The 14,726-nt window shown below is 45.6% G+C and overlaps 1 non-coding gene across 1 annotated transcript; it reads right to left on the reverse strand.

Annotated features, from left to right (window-relative positions):
- Window positions 1–1,272: 1,272 nt before the first annotated feature.
- On the reverse strand, window positions 1,273–1,345 carry TRNAR-ACG (transfer RNA arginine (anticodon ACG)). Its single transcript has one exon. It is a non-coding gene; the product is annotated as a tRNA-Arg (tRNA).
- Window positions 1,346–14,726: the final 13,381 nt, after the last annotated feature.

Genomic DNA, 14,726 nt, shown 5'->3' on the forward strand with positions numbered 1-14,726 from the left:
TTCATTGATCTAAAGGTACTAAATGTTTTTCACTGCAGTAGCAAACTATTCATTGTTTGCTTGATAGTGTAACTTGTAAAATACTTCATTTAGGTGCAAGTTATTAGTGACAGTCACCTGCAAGTGCATAATTATTTTGGTATCTAATCTCCAGCAAGGGCCAGTTGTGTGTAGTCTATTCAATTGTTTGTATCACTTCAAGTGTTTGTATCACTTAATAATGAAAGATGCCAGAGATTATAAAAACCCCAATCATACAACATTTCACCCTGATACACTGGGTGATACTGATACAGAGTAGGGTACTTCAGGCAAACAAGGGATGAGGGGCTTTGAAATAGGCTGATGGGTACAGGGGGAGCGGCTGCTGCAACAGAAAGAAAATTTTCAGGTCTTGTCTTGTAAGAAAAGATTTGTTTGTATTTCAAACAAAAGTTGTCTCTTGCTAGAGAAAGGGAAAACAGAATAAATCTCATGGAAGCACAAGTGTAAAAAGGTTCAATCTGCCTGAAGGATTTTAAAGGAGAAATGGTGAAAATATTCCTGCACAACAAGGTGCTTCCTGATGGATGCAGTTTGAGATAGGTGGCACATGCATAGCCAAGATGATCTGCTGATTGCAAAGGTGGGAAACCACTGGAAACAAGAGAGCACTTTCCTGATTTTGTTAGTACCTGAAATTTTGTTATTCATTTACTAAGGTACTCTTTGTCAGTGTATCTATATTGAATATTGTAAGCACATGCTTCTCTTTGTATCTACTCTTCACCTGACCTCTAAGTGGGATTTCAGGGTCACCCAGCTACCACTCAGCTATCAGCAGCTCTCTCAGCTCACATCGTGCACACTTAAGACATGATTTTTATCTCCTTGGGACATTCCCCTGTCTCGTTTCAGCAGGAGGAGTTGGGTAAATGAGCATCCTCCACGGTCAGCCCAGCTGGAGCGAGACAGTGGAAAACTGGAAGATGTTGGAAAGACTTGAGTCTTGGATGTTCCCTGTAGGGTTGGGAAAGACCCATGTACTAAAGCCTTTTCAAAAATTAGTCTGTTTAGAGGTGGCAATGAACCACTTGGAAATTCTCAAGGATGTTGAGTACCATGTGTGCGTATCAACACAAAGGAACACAAACCCACATGTGCAGCTTCTGAACCCGCTTGTTTGTCTGTTTTTAATTACCCAGGCTTTCCCGTTTCCCGTGCAAGGGTGGGTGGGAACTTCGGGGAAGACGAGAGTTGGAAAGGTAGGAGGAAGTATAAAACCGAAAAGAACGAGCCAGGTAGGAGTCGAACCTACAATCTTCTGATCCGTAGTCAGACGCGTTATCCATTGCGCCACTGGCCCCCAGCTGTTGGGGAAGTCACATGAGGGTGGCCCTGTACCTTCCCGTAGGGACCCCAGGGGACGCTGCTTTTGGTGTCTGGCACCACCAAAATGCAGCGGTTGCACAATGGAAATCCCAATATCTGTGTCCAAGCTCCGTATCTGATACTGCTTCCCTGTGATGAAGAACTTTGCAAATGCAAGCTGAGAATAAGTCCCATTATGTCATCTGCTGCAATATCAACACTGAAAGGAAAGCAGGAAAAACACCTCAATATTATCCAGTTCCCAAATTCTGGCAGATGTGCCATGGCCCTTCACTTGTAAACCCTGTTGTCTCCCTGCCCCTAGCAGCCATCTGCACCCAGCAGAGCCTGCCCATTCCCCGGTGTCTGGAAGAGGAATCCCAACTGGTGGAATCTGCTGCTTCCATGGATCTCTAGGAGATGAGCCTTGCCTGGTCCTGCCTCCGGGAAGGAGCCCAGATCAGACAGACAGGGCCTGCAGGGCTGGGACTGACGCAGAGCTGATCTGCTCTGAGGGATAGGGACGTGTCTGAAGGCAGTCAGACAGCATCAGCACCTCATCTTCCAGGCAGCCCTCACGCCACTGTCACATCAATACCTCTGCCATGACAACACACCTAACTCACGTTGGTACGTTGGTTCCTGCCTCGACCTCTGAATTACTCTCAGTCTCTACCCCACAATTTCTTCCTACAGCTCAGCTGCCAGAGACAATGCACTTTGAACTGTCCAAACGGACTTTGCCTCGGAATTCATACAGAGCATCACGTTGGGGCTTCAGCAAAGGCAACTGTTGTCTCAGCGACTGTGGTCTTGGTCATTTGATATGTTCCACAAAGGCCATGAGGTCACAGAATTTGTTTTCCAGTTTTTACTCATCAGTCACATGCAAAACATGTTTTGCTTTTCCAAGCAGAGACCAGGATTTATGACATTTTGGATTCAGCTTCAGGACCTCTTGCTGACACTTGCTGTCTGCTTTTCTAAGCCCTTTGCTTACCTTGTGGCAGTCAAATGTGTTGATCTATCGCTGATAATAACTTGATGTCAGTGGGCTGCAAGCTTCTTTCCCATGGTAACCTTTGATATTTGAGTTCTGGAATGACAGTTGTCCATTCAGGCTTTTATGAACAGGTCTGTACCAGAGACAGCCAGGATACTGGAAAAAACCTGCGTATTCAGCCCCAGTTTCATTAAGCCAATGAAAACCAAACTAAAATGGTTAACCAGTGTTGTACATTAGGGAGCTTGAGAAAGAACATGAATGGCACTTCTTTCCATTCCTTAGAGGCAGGATGGGAACCTGCTGCCATGGAAAATGCTGGGAGCTGTTGGAGTCAGATGTTAATTACCACATCCCTATTTGAGCATGCACTGCTACTGTAGCTTTGAGGCAGCAATGATTTTGCCTGACTACTGTGATAAGTGATGGCTTTTGGCTTGGCTTGCTTGTAAGTGCTCCTTCAAGTCATGGACTCTCTTGTGGGGTACTGAAGGTATTATGTTCTGGATAGTAATAAAGAAGTTGAGGATGAAGTTTGAAAGGAGGGTGAGCCAGTCTGGCAGCTCTTTAGTCCGAAGTAAAGAGGTCCCACTTCTCCTCCTCTCTTCTCCACGGCTCTCAAGTACACAGCTGCCCTTGTCCTAGCTATAGTTGTCTGTGGGCACTCCAGGCGCCTTAGTCAGCCTGATAATCCAGCAAGGTGGGTAATTTTCCAATGGTCAGTGAAGTGAATCAGCTCAGATGGGGCTAATGAGGGGATGAGACCTTGCAGTCAGGTGCAGCACAAGGCAGGTGAGAGGCCCAGGCTGCCCTATCCTGTTGGCCAGGGCAGCTCGGCCTCTTGAAAGTGCTTGCCAAACTGCAGCCTGGAGGAGGAGTGCTGTGATGAGGTAATGAAGAAAAAGGCATGGAGTGGGTGCAAGGAGTGAGAAGTGGGGAATGTGTTCAGCAGGTGAGAGGTAGAGCCACTGTCTATGTTCACAGACAGCTCACTTTAGAGCTGATATGTCCAATCTCTCTCCATTTTCATCTATCCTCCCTTTACTTTGTGCAGGTGCAAATAAGGTGGGTAGTGAAGATGAGGCCCAAATCTTCCTGACTGCCCCAGGTTGGTGCAGGGGGATAAACTTGGAGGAGCAGATTCATCATAAGCAAAGACTTGCAAATAGCTTCTCTCTTGCAAATGGTTTTTTTTCTCCCTGAATTAACCAGAAAAACCACAAAGTGAATGAAAGGGGGTGAGCATGTCCAAATGGGTGATGGGTTTAAAACAACAGGAAGGGCGTAACTGCAAACAAGGGTTTGCAGGGGTGGAGATGGTGCCTTTTTCTACGTGGGCATCTTGGGCTCACACATATTCCTCCAGTTGGCAGCCAGAGAGATGATCCACCTCTTGCATAGGCCAGGCAGGATAGAGGGCCTCCATGTAGGAGCTCAGAGATCCCAGGGATGCTACCTCTCTCTGTGATGGGATGAAGACTGATGTTAGAGAAGGATAGCCTCTTGGATTTCTGCTTAGTTCCAACAGAATTTCTCTGAGCAAACAAGGCTCCTCCGTTTTGCCTAATGCAGCATGTGCTGCATTCCAAAACATCTGCATCATGGTGTCTGGCAATTCAGAAAGCAGGACCCAGTGAGATGGGCCCTGTTTGAACCATAGAGAGGGCTGCAACCGAGACTAATGGTTTGAGACAAAGCCTTGGTCAGGTAGCAAGCAAACCAAATGCCTGGAGGGAGCTGGAGCTGGAGCTGGGAATTCAGGCTAGTGGACCAATAAGGGAATGAATATATGTAAGGGGTAGAAATGAGAAGGGGTAATACATCTCTAGAAGACACTTCTTCTTGACTCACTATTGTCCGGGGGACAGCATGGGGCCTGCAGCTGAAGGAAGGGACATTGCTTTGGATATTTGCTGTGACAATGCTGTGGATATCGTGGAGAGCAAGCTGGCAACCCAGAGTGCTGGTAAGGTGCCCCAAGCTCTACGTGGAGTTTTACCACATCCTTTGGCAAGGAACAAGTCATTAGTATCCAATTACACTGAAATCATGCTTAACGTAAGACAGGTTAAGACAAAAAGACAATAAAACATATACTCAGAGTTGCCAAGACAGATAAACTTATAAAAGAGGTAGGTGGGGAAATGAGAGAAAACCAGGCTTCAGTTACTGGCTTTGAAGATTTAATCAGCAGGACTATTCCCTCATATCCAGGCATTTTGCTGCAGGCCTGCCTGACACAGTAAGGAGCAGACAGCCTACCTTCCTCCACACCTTATGACTCAGGCTGAGTTGACCAAGAAGCTTTTCCTTGTGGGGGAACAAAGCACTTCTAATGTTCTAAAAAATTTTCTGCTAAAACCCCAAATTCTTCCAATCCTGCAAATTTCACTGATTTGGTATAGAGCTCTTCCTATTTCTTCCCTATTCAAGAGACAGAATGGCCTTTCCTCTTGGCAAAAATAGGAATTATTTAATTCCTTTAGCATTACCTGGCCAGCTAACAATACCTTGGCTCCAGTGCTAAGCCTGAGTGCTGTCATGGGAAAGGCACTGACTTGATGTCTCAATGCCACTGTTTTCTCTCTCTCTCTCTCTCTCCCGCTCCCTTTGTTTTTTTATTTTTTTTCCCTTCTGTAATAATGTTAGCATCTCTTCCTTGCCCTTCCTGCTATCATTATTCTGGTGGCCATATAGCAAGGCACGTGAGCCTAGTTAGCCTTGGTTTGGACGGGATGTGTTGCTTCAAGCTAGTGCTGGGAATAGAAGGGGAGCAGTCCCTGCCTGCTCAAGCAGAGGCTGTTCCCTGTTTGATGGGACTTGTCTTTTCAGGGAAAGGGCCCAGACAGTTCACCCCCTCATGGAAGAGGATAAAGGAAATGAAGATTGATATGGGAAGGATTAGAAGCAGTTGCCGTGGTGCTGAGGAGTAGCAGAGGAGGTGGAAGCATTGTGCTGGGCTTGAGAAATCATTTTTAAAGGACTTGTTCAATGCAGACGACATCCTGCAACTTACTGCTTTGCATGCACACACAGTCTCCTTCCTTATCCCCTTGTGTCTTTTTCCCTTTGCATCTTCCACTTCCCTCAGCAAACATTCTCCTGCCAGTCTTACAAAGTGGCCTCATACAGGGACCACACAGAGATACCCATTATCCAGCTGGCAGCACAATTTCCTCCCTAAACTGGAAGGAAATGGTTCAGCAACTTTCTGCCCTTCTGCATGGCTCCTACAGCATTTGGGGTGGAGAGAGGAGTGGAGACAACACCAGGCTTAGGTCAGAGACAAGAAGCTCTCCTGCCTCCCACATGCTGGACATGCTTCCCCAAGAAAGCTGTAAATTGAGGGTAAGGTTGAAAATGAGAACACCAAGATGAAGAAAGGTGAAGCTTCCTGCTCTCCCTATTGGCTCTTGAGAAGCTCTGTTTTTCAATTTCCATCTCCATGTACCTTGTGAGGTCAGGTGTAAAGAACATTTCGAATGGGAATATGTTAACAAGTCACCAGAGAAAGGATGAAAGAGTTGGCACCTTCTTCCTGCCTGACTGGATGACACCTGGCTCGTTAAAGAAACATACTTCCCTGAAAGGGAACGATGGATGACTTTAATTCTGGGAATGAACATCCTGTCTGGACACATTCCAGGAGCCCAAGAAACTAGCTATGAGACCTGACATATCAGGAGTACCCCAGTGAATGCAACCTGAGACATTGCATGCAGAGGAGGCTTCTAAGGAAGCATTGCCCCTTCTCAGGAATATCACCTAAATACTTGATGATGGGTGAGAGGTCATGCCAATTTAGATCAGGAAGGATAGGAACCTGCATAGTCTTTTAAAGTATTACATAAATATAATCTGTTTTCGATGGATATTAATGGATTTGTCATGGATTATTTTATTTCCATGACAAATGCTTTAATATCCATCCAAAATAGATTATATTATTATTTTATTTTCATTCTCACTTCATCTCTTCTGGAATAAGTGAGATTTCAGTATTACTGATTGCCTGCTGACATTGCTAGCTGAAGGTGGCAGTGAACTGTTACCCTGTGGCATGCCTGTAGCTCATGTTAGGCTCCTTGCCCTGTTCTCTGGAATGCTAAAGGTTAGTGATAGCCATGCTTTACCCCATTTTCCCTGCAGGAATGAGGTCCCTGGTGAGTACCTCTGATGAAGGTCAGGGGTGGCAGAGGCATCCTCTGCTGACAAAAGCAGCTGTGGACACTAGTGTGGCATGGGACAAAGGCTCTGGATATGACTCCTGATGCTCTTCAATGTGTCAGGGGTCTAATCAGAAGTTTAGTGTTGAGTAGAAATCTTCCTCCCCCTGCCAAAATTCCCTGTCCTTTGAGCTGTAATTAGAACTAGTGCCTGAGAATTACTCTGCAAGCACTGCAGCCCTCAACCCTGGGAGCTGAGCTATCAAAAGATAAGAGATGCAGTCCTGAGAGAAACTCCCAGCAGGATCTCACAGGAGCCCCAGTCCCAGCAGCATGATGGCAAGTAGCAGATGCATCACTGTGGGATACGGGGAACCAAGGTCTAAAAGGCGCCTTGAATACAAATTTCTGCACAAAACAATGTTGCTGCAAAGCTGTCTGCTTGTTGTGAAGTGCTTCATAGCACTGATTGGGGATGGAAATAGCACCAAGGCCATACTACGTGGGTAACTGGAAGAGATGTGATTTGTAGTCTACTCTTACATAAATCTATTATCATCCACTTCATGTTTGCATTACAGGCTTTGGAATTATCAGAAGCATCAGAACAAGGTCATGTACTGCTCCGGCTTGTCACCTCTTACCTAAGGATTATCTGAAGTAAGATTGTCTGCACACCTACAACAGGATAGAGATGAAGGGAGCTGACCCCACAGCATTATAAAAAGGGTAACGCAAGTGACATGAGAAAGCAGATCCATCAGAGGCTCTGTCTTTACATCACCTCTCCTTGTTTGCAGGCTTCCTTAGCCGTGCAGCTCTAAATGCTGTGACAATGGAAATGCACAGCAGCTCTGGCACTGATCCTGTGCTCTGCTTTTCCACCACATCCCAGCCCTCCCTGTGCCCTGTTCTCTCCCCCACTTGTCTTCTCCTGATCCAAAGGGTGACAGTGACAGGATGTGGGGCCAGTGGGGCCCTGTTTTCCTGGCTTCTTGACCACAGTGGTGGGACAAAGGAGCACGTTCAGCTTACAGCAACACACCTTCCCTTACATCCAGTGCTGGAGCAGCCTCCCTCAGTGCCGGTGGCTGGGGGCAGGGCTGATGTCACCCTCCAGCCTGATGATGCATCTCTGTTGTGATGCAGCTCTGTTGGCTTCATCAGAGGGAGAATTTTGGAAGGAGAGAAAGATAGCCAGTGCCAACTCTCTGTCTTCCACCCAGATCATTGTATCAGACTATTGTGGTGCTGTCTATTGCCATGAACTATTGGTTCATATTGCCCAGTCCTGACTGCAGAGTGTAGAACTGTGAAGTGAGATATGTGCATCCTCAGTCAGCACAGGCAAAACACAAATCTTAACTGCAAAGCTGCCCCTTCCATGGCAAGGTCAAGGCTTTTTAGGAGACACACAAAATCTGAGTTATTCTATGGTGAAAGGACTTGCTGTGCACCCTTTCTTCCCTCGCATTCCCTGAACTCTGCCAGAATCAGAAGGGCTGACTCCTAGGGAACAGCCTGGTGTGGGGAGAGGGTGATGCAACACCACATGTGTGGACATGGGCCGACGTGCTTGAGATGCTTACTGAAGTGATAATTCAAAAGGACATTAATGCAATAAACAGCTGCTGGGTACAATGAACATAATGTCACAATGGATGGCATTCCTGATTGTAGCTAAAAGTGCCTGCCTTGAAGGCTTTTCCAGTTGTTTTCCTTGCAAATGCCTGCATCTCTCTCTCAAATGCTGTGCTCCCCTATGCTCACAAAAATCTCATGTGAAGGAGTGGGTGAAAGAACCTGACTGAAAAATGGCCAAAAGGGAAACTTTCTCTTCTTATCGACTTTCCAAAGGGAAAAAAAAAAAGGCATTGGTACTCAGGAATGAAGAGTCATGCTGGTTTTGCTGTATGCCTTGAAAGCATTTGCAGGGCATATAGCAACAGGAAATAAAGGAAAACAGAAAAAAATGGAAAAAAACCCCAAGAACGTTTGTTACCTCTGACACCAGCCACTTGATAAACAGACACTTCCCTGGTTTTGGTAACAACTTACTGTGTGAAAACCTTCCTGCCTCCACGCAAAGTATTTTTCTTTAGCTGTAATATGGAAATACTTGGCCGTCTATCTTCAAACACTGAATCTCTATTCTGTCTTGAAAGAATGACCCTCAAGGTGGGGGTGGATGAGAACATTACCTAGACCGTCCTGGGGAGCTGGGATGGAGTCTCGGCAGGTCTCTGATGTAGTATGAAGTTTGTGCTGAGTACAAACTTAAAATCAGTCTCTCCTTTGAACTATGGGCCTGAGCATTGTCCTGGAAAAAAAAAATATCCACAGTTCTGTGTTCTGCCAGCTGAGCAATGGAGAGCATACTGAAATAGCATCAAGAGTGGCTTATGTCAAGCAGACCAAGGCTAGGGAGAAACCTGACACTGCGACAGGGCTGTATCCCTGTGAAGTGATGAACTGATGCCAGCTGGGAAGCCTGAGCTGGATCTGTGCTATGAAACACAAGTCCCTCTCTACTGAACATCACTTTCCTTTCCTCCTGACAGAGCTGGGGCTGCAGCAGTGGGGTTTGGAGTGCTATGGCCTGTTAAGTCCAGAGCAGAAAACATATCTGTCACCCAGTCAAAATTCCTGTAAAAGCTCTGCAATACCCTTTTCCTTAAATTCTGGTATGCTTAGGAGGCCCCCTAGCACTGCCCCTGCTGAGACACCTCTGTTTCCTCCCCATTGCCACGGCACCAACTTCTGCACTCCAGAAGCAAATATCCCTGTTATTCCACAAAATGCAGGTACGTGGGGAGGATTCACCATTCCTACTTTTCTGCTAGTAGGTGAGACATCGAGCAATGATTTACAAACAGGCTCTCATGGGATGCTGTAGTAGCAAAGTAGAGGGGAAAGGGTCAGGGCTGCATTTGAGGGTTGTGTTAAAATATTAAACTACTTGGTTGCTTAATTTTCAAAAGGAAGTGGGATTTTCCCACTTTTCTAACTGGTGTCCTCTCTTCTTTTCTAACTGGTTTTGTTTTACTTATGTCCTTTCTTCATTCATGTCTCATTTTCACTGCAGAGTATGTTTGGGGGTGTGGAAAAGCAAGCCTGTTCCTCTTATCTGTGAAACTTGTCCCTAGCCCTGGAAAGGACCTATTTTTAGGTAGACAGTAGTGAAGCACTATTCCTTTCCCACATGCAATACTTCCTCCAGTCCTTTGGACAGACTTGTATGCCTTGACTGTGAAATATGGATCTCTTTCTTGCAGTGATGTGTGGAGGGGATAAGGGTTTGGGAATCTCTGGGTTTGTAAAGTTGCATGTGATCTGGGGAGATGAACTGTTTCTCTCATGTTTGTTTCTCCTACATCCAGTCTTTGCAGGTTCGCTGATTTTGAGACTTTAGACAATGCAGATAACTGCAAGGAGCATGATAAATGCCTCGTGTAAATCATCTTGCAGGGTGACCCTGCCTGCCTGAAGGGTATGGCCTGAACACCATTTCACATCCTGATCTTGTGGACTCTGAGGAAATTATTTTGGGAGGGCTTTGTTTCTCTGTGTCCCCTAAAGCTGGGTGACAGGTTCATGTTGGCTTGCTGGCACTGCTGGAGGGCAGAAGGAAGCCAGAGGATCTTCCTTTTCCCAGGCACACAGGTGAGGCAGTGACCTCATATCTTGGTGACACAATGATGGCAGAACCACAGCATGCAGGAATGAGTCCTTGATGCAGTTTGTCCACAGATTCTCTCTGTTTCAGGATATTTTAATCCAAATCTCTGAGGTTTGTCTGCTATAATTTGTCTGCTATAATGTTGGTAGCACTGATTCATTTGGAACAGAAGTTATTATCTAATTAATATACCCTTTTTTGCTATGTTTCTCCCGGTTTCCTGCAAACTGTGGAAGGTCGTTGAGCATGGATAAGCCCAGAGAAGGCTGGTTTTGAGCACAGTTCAGCTCAGGGCAGTGTCCATCCTCTATTAAAAATAAAAGGGCAGACATCCTCCCCCTGTCTGGTCTTTGTAGTTTGTCCCTGAAATCTCATGTCCCATACATTTGATGTGCTCCCAGTGACTCACCCTTGGAAATGCTTTGAGCTTTCCTCTTCTGCTGTGATTTCATATGTGCAAAAGAAAGTTTCTAAAGATGTCATTGTCTCCTGTGCTGGTCTTTGTTTTCCTGGAGATCTGAAACCAATCCTCAGACTGTTTTTAGAAGGTCTCCAAATACTGACCGCATATGGCCTGTCATCACATATGAGGTACACAAAGACAAATATATATATATAGATAGATATAGATATATATGTGTTGAGTGGAAAAAATGTCAGTCTCAAAAGGCAACTGTTTTTGAAAGCACTTGTTTCTGTTGCAAAGGCTCTCTTTGGCTGCATAAATTGAGTCAGACACAAGGGTAGTCTCAGTATTTATCATGGAGTGTGTATGGATCACAATAAAATCATGAAATGCAAAATATAATTTGCAGTTGGCACTTGTTTAGGTAGGAGGGCTTCATCTTATATCTGGCTTGTCGGCTCAGTAAGCTGTTGCCAGTGTAAGTGAAATCTCAGTCTCTGCAACATGCTGGCTTGAAAGATAGGTGGGAATGCCAGTGCTTGCCACCCACTCCTGAGGGACTGTTCACGGCAAGATAAATGATCACAGGCAAAAGGTGAGTTTGATTGAGGACCTTCCCTAGCCTCCCCGAGGAATGTTTGGCTAAAAATGTAAATCTTTTCAGCCCGGACAACAAGCAGAGTTACCAGTATGGGAAGAGGAAAAGGATGCATCATTATTTTGCCCTAAGTCTCACATTTGGGTGAGCAGAATTGGAGACAGCCGCCTCATTTTTGTTAGAATGTTGTACTGCTCAGGCACCCACCAGCTCTGTCCTCTTCCAGCAGCTGGGCTGTTGTGGGAAGCCTGCAGGTGAGTCCATCAGCCTCGGGAGTGTGAGGAGCTGCTGGAGGCAGCAGGGTGGAGGTGGGTGTTGATCCCTGCCCAGGGAATGATGGGCAGCTCCCATCTGCTTTAGGCAGCTGCCAGTGTAGAGGTCTGCCCACTCCTGGGCTGGGTGGTGGGGTGCTTGCTCACGCCCCAGGACAGGCAGAAGGTGGGGTGGCAGCAGGCCAAGGCACTGTCATCCCATGGACCGGGATGCTTCTTACCACCCACTGTGTCCAGGGCAGGATGCCTGGACAAGGAGCCTGCTCCTTGCAGAGTGTGTTTTGTCTCTGCAGGCTCATTGGGGAAGCAAGTCATGTGGGAGCATATTTTTGACAGCACCCTCTGGACAAAATATGATTTTTCTCTTTGTTTTCCAGTCATGAGAGAGAGAGACACAGGGCTGATTTTCTGAGTGACACACAAGAGCTTCACAACTCTGGTACAAGATAAGAGGTTGCAGAGGGGAATTCTGTGAATGCAAAACCCAGAGATGCCATTATGACATTGAAATCTGAACCTGGGCATCACTCAACCTCTCCTTCCTCTTCCAAATCCCTCTCCTAAACCCAATGCTTTACAGCCAGCTTTAAATGTTCTAGGCCATCAGTCCACAAGCTGCAAGCTGTTATTCGGCTGCAAATAGAGGAGTTAGAAGTAATGTCTGTAAAAGCAAGCCTATATTTAGGAATTAGTGTTCTAGTTATGTCAACAAAGCCAGGTAACACTCCCAGACAAGCAATACTGAAATAATAAAAAAAGATTTCTTCTTGGTGGTGACTGGCAAACGTCCAGATTTTCTGTCCAGGAGGGGTGTTAAAGCAAGTCCTCCTGCCCTTTGTCCCTTGAGAGATGGCTTGACTTGGTGACTCTTCAGAGATGGACAACTGTGTGTCCTGGTGGTCTTCCCCTGCAGGAGTCGAAGGGGAGGAAGAGGAGGGGGACAGACCTGCCAGGGAGAGACAGGAGGGTGCCAGGCTCTTTCTCAGTGCAAGTTCTTTGAACCTTATCCTAAGCAGTCCCTGCTTAAGACCATCTGCGGGATCTTTCTGTTTCTCCTCAATGTCTTACACTTGGCTTTTCTCGTCCTCCTTGTTGCAGAGTGGTCATACAATATGTGGCTTTCCTGGCACTTCTCATCCTGCCTTTGCAAGTGTAGTCAAGCCTCTGCATTTCTTTACCTACAATTTATTGCTGTGGTTCATAATACCTTGTCAGAAAAAACTGTACTAATTTTTCACATGTCTGGACTACATGTTCCTGCCAGAAAAATATTTCAGCTCAGGCCTGGTTGCAGAAGGTGGGTTTATCTTTGTTTTTTGAGTTCTCTTTTTGGTTGTGCTGTTTGTTATCTGTTCCATGTTAGCATGCTTCAGCACACAGAAAAGGGAAAACCAGCAGCACACTGTCCCTCACTTTGTTGCCACCAGATGTCCTCTGCAGATGCATCAGATGTCCCACTCAGCCAGTTAACAGATGGCTTCTGGGGGTTACTGTAGGTAGGTATAAACTGACTAGAATCACATCCCAGAAGCATGTTACACCCTGACAGGTACCTCAGTTCATAATCCAAAGGGCCAGCGTGGCTATTTTGCATGCCATGAAGGCTCCCTTCCCTACATCAGCATGTTCAGGTATTTTTGTGTGCTGACATTTCTAGCCTTCAGCTTTTCCCTCCAGAATTTCTGTTTCTGCCTGTGCAGTAAGGTGGAAGCTCCTGCCCTGCCTGATGAGGATGGCTTTCTTCATCTAATTCAGGGCCCGTTATTGAAGCAGGTTTTGCTATGCAAGGGGCAGCTGACTCAAAGTTAGGAGGGCAAGAATGAGGCATTCAGATTCCTCCAGATGCAAAAGTCACCTCTGACCCGGCTATGGAGGGGAGGGAAAGAAGAGAAATATCTTCTTGCTGCTGCTAGGGAGGGCTCCCTGCCAGCCCTGCCAAAATCCCCAGCTGTCTGCAGCTCAGCTGCCAGAGCAGCTTCTCCCACTGGACTCCAGGCTCTACTCCACACCAGGCAGTCGAAACAAAGGTGTGATTTCAAGTGCGTTTAACTAAGCTATGACTAATTTCCCCTGAATGCAACACTTAGAAAAATCGATTTGTTTCTGTGGGACTGCAGACAAATGTGTGTAAGTCTACACAGAGGAATTTTCAGCTTGGTGAGCTGCAAATGAGTACGGGAGTTCACTCAAACATTTACAAAGCCTGTGAGGCACTGAAAATAAAGTAAGTCAATAATACATTTAATTCAATGTTATTTATTACAATTGCATGCAGAGGATAGTATTCATTTTCATGCAGAAATCCATGAAAGCCTTGACTTTTATATTTTACTAAAATGCACAGTTTCCAGACTGGTGTTGCATGCAGACTGAGGGTCTGGCTTTAGAATTGAGGTCTGCCCCTGGATGTGTAGGGCACTCATTCAGCTGCTCTACTGCATTTTTCAGATGCAAGCCCTATACTGTCATAAGGCAGAATAAACATTAAAGCTTTCTACAAGACACTGAACTGAGAAAGTATTGTAGTTATTGACTAAAAGAGAAGAAAATATTCTGATTACATGTACAGTATGGTGGCAAAGTGATATTATACAGTAATGCAGGGACTTGGGCTTAAATTTGAGGATGATATATTTATTGCTTGTACAGTTGTGTGATAAATTATTGGCAAGTAGAAGCACAGATGGCTTTCCCTTAAGATCAGGCATCACATGTCACAAATTATCTGGGAAATTGTCCTTTTAAAAATAACTCTGGAACAAATGCCAAGCTGAAAGAGATATCAGCGTCTAATAAACAGATATAAACACAGCAGTGCCCAAAACTAAAAAGTATTTGAATTAAGCTGTCAGAGAGAAAGCATATACAATTAGTACCTATTCTCTAGCAGCACAAGTGAAAGTCTTTCACACTGTATTTCTTCTGTTTTTTCTGATCAGGAAACTCAAATAATATTTTTCATGCATATTTAACCTGCTCATGAAGCTAATGACACAAATAGTCATGTTGGATTTTTATGTTACATCTCCTAAGACCAAAATCTTACCAGAACAAACTTAAGCACAGTTATAGGCAGGCAATTTTGTTTGTCTGGATTTCAAGGTGGTGAGATATTTACACCCTGAGATGTTCAAGCTCCGGAGCAGCCATTGCTCCTATTGTCTTCTCCGGTAACCACATGTGCTTCACACCTTGGAAAGGTAGCATCCTGGAGCTTGCCAAAACACGGAGGCAAAATGACACCCTGCCTCT

Source organism: Sylvia atricapilla, chromosome 1 (assembly GCF_009819655.1).
Source record: "Sylvia atricapilla isolate bSylAtr1 chromosome 1, bSylAtr1.pri, whole genome shotgun sequence".
Lineage (NCBI taxonomy): Eukaryota > Metazoa > Chordata > Aves > Passeriformes > Sylviidae > Sylvia > Sylvia atricapilla.